We start from the raw sequence: 2,732 nt of genomic DNA, 5'->3' as shown, positions 1-2,732 counted from the left end.
GCAGAACGAGACACGTAAAATATACAAAAGGTTAACGCTTCTCTTTGGTTCAACTTGTCAAATTACCAGACGCAGACTTGAGTTGAAGTGCGAGCTCCACCTGTTAGTGCGCGACTGAGAAGAGCCGCTCCTACCTAAAGCATCCCCGCCACTGTGAGAGAGTGAGACGTGTGTGTGTGCGTGTGTGTGTGTGTTCGCTCCTACCTTGGGCATCTCCGCCACTGGTCAGCACGGCGATGGACTTCCCGGCCCCCGTCAGACTCTCGAAGAATTTCCTGGAGTTCGACATGGTTTGGCTCGCGTACACCTGCCGGTGTTCTAATATCAGCCGCCCGTGAGTATGCTTTTCCCGCTCCACAAGCCCGTGCGCTGAATCCGCCTTCTATTCCTCGCGCTTGGACTGCGTGCTGTTCCGCTGCTTCGCGAAGCAATCAGGGCACCGCGGGAGGCGGAGACGTCACGCCATTGAGGATGATGGACAGGACGGCGGTCCAATGGCGATGAGGATCACGTATATCCTTGAGCTAAATTAGGCCAATTGTGGCCACGAGGTTGGGTCGCCGATAGGGCTTAAGACTGCAACAGGTTTTAAACACGACAGATTCTCTGTATGTGCATGCGCAAGTGTGTGTTTGTGTGTGTGTGTGTGTGTGTGTGTGTGTGTGTGTGTGTTTGTACAAATTCTATACAAATTCTGTACATATAGTATCTGTGTTCGGGAGAAATGGAGTTTCATAAATGGAAAATATCCACGGAAATAAACATAATGACAGTCTACAGTGTCTCAGTGTCTCTCTCTCTCTCTCTCTCTCTCTTCACCCCCCTCTCTTTCTCTCTCTCGCCATCCCTCTCTCTATCTCTCCAGCCCCACTCTCTCACACATCCCTCTCTATCCACCCCTCTCTCACTTCACCCCCCCCTCTCTTTCTCTCTCTCTCGCCATCTTTCTCTCTGTCTCTCTCTCCACCCCTCTCTCTCTCTCTCATCCCCCCTCTCTCACACATCCCTCTCTCTCCCCCTCTCTCTCATCATCCCTCTCTATGTGTGTCTATGTGCGAGTGTGTGTGTGCGCCTAAATGTATGTGAGTGTGTGTGTGTGTGTGTGGAGATGTGTGTGTGTATGCCTATTTGTATGCATGTGTGTGTGTGGAGAAGTTCGTGTGTATGTGTGCTTATGTGTATTTGTGTGCGTGTGTGTGGAGATGCATGTGTGAGTGTGTGAGTGCTTATGTGTATGCGTGTGCGTGTACAAATGTGTGTGTGTTTGTGCGTATGTGTGTGTGTGTGTGTGTGTGTGCGTATGTGTGTGTGTGTGTGTGTGTGTGTGTGTGTGTGTGTGTGTGTGTGTGTGGAGATGCATCTGTGTGTGTGTTTGTGCGTATGTGTGTGTGTGTGTGTGTGTGTGTGTGTGTGTGTATGTGTGTGTGTGTGTGTGTGTTCACTGCTAGAGGGGGAGTGTGTTCTTATGAGCTAGCCAAAAACAGACGGGAACATGAGGTCAGGGACAGAAAAAAAGAGAGGCAGACAGACTGGCTGAGAGGGAGATAAAGAGAGGGAGTAGGAGAGGAGGAGAGGAGGAAAGGAGAAGAGGAGGATGGAGAGGAGGAGAGGAGGGCTTGAGAGAGGAGGAAAGGAGAAGAGGAGGGATGGAGAGAGGAGGAGAGGAGTAGAGGAGAAGTAGAGGAGGAGAGAGAGGAGTAGAGGAGGAGAGGAGGAGAGGAGGGGGAGTAGAGGAGAGGAGAAGTGGAGTAGAGGAGGAGTGGAGGAGAGGAGGGGTAGAGGAGAGGAGGGGGAGAGGAGGAGAGTAGAGGAGAAGAGGAGGAGAGGAGGATGAGAGGAGTAGAGGAGGGATGGAGAGAGGAGGAGAGGAGGAAAGGAGTAGAGGAGGAGAGGAGTAGAGGAGTTGAGGAGGAGAGGAGAGGAGAGGAGGAGAGGAGTTGAGGAGGAGAGGAGGAGAGAGAGGAGTTGAGGAGGAGAGGAGGAGAGAGAGGAGGAGAGGAGAGGAGGAGAGAGAGGAGGAGAGGAGAGGAGAGGAGGAGAGGAGGAGAGGAGTTGAGGAGGAGAGGAGGAGAGGAGGAGAGAGAGGAGGAGAGGAGGAGAGAGAGGAGGAGAGGAGAGGAGGAAAGCAGGAGAGGAGTTGAGGAGGAGAGGAGAGGAGGAGGAGTAGAGTAGAGGAGTGGAGTAGAGGAGTAGAGGAGGAGTGGAAGAGAGGAGTAGAGGAGGAGAGGAGAGGAGTAGAGGAGGAGAGAGAGGAGTTGAGGAGAGGAGTAGAGGAGGAGAGGAGGAGAGTAGAGGAGTGGAGAAGAGGAGGAGAGTAGAGGAGAAGAGGAGGAGAGGAGGAGAGGCCCTAAGTATATAGCAATCGCCGACTGCAGCAATCAGTGTTGTGTGTCCTGTCACAGTCAATCGTTCCATTTTCACCACACTAGCATGACAAGCCATGGCGGCTACTTTGCTAGCAACAGTGGTTCTTGGCGTAGCAGTGGACGAAGATCTGTGCTTGCTCATATTTTCTGACCATATGCTGTATATATCTTCTCAATAGAATAGTAATGTTTTGAACATTAAATTTGATAATCAAAAATGGCCTTAGTGGCGTTTTTAAAGGTCATTTTGAAAGTTAAAGCACGGAGCTCTGCTTGGTCATGGTCCAACCGGAAGCCTCCAGCAGGGCTATTTCAATGGCTGAGATAAAGAGAGGGAGGAGAGGAGGAGAGGAGGAGTGGAGAGGA

The sequence above is a fragment of the Sprattus sprattus genome (assembly GCF_963457725.1).
Source record: "Sprattus sprattus genome assembly, chromosome: 15".
In the NCBI taxonomy this organism is placed as follows: domain Eukaryota; kingdom Metazoa; phylum Chordata; class Actinopteri; order Clupeiformes; family Clupeidae; genus Sprattus; species Sprattus sprattus.
This window is presented reverse-complemented; position numbering follows the sequence as displayed.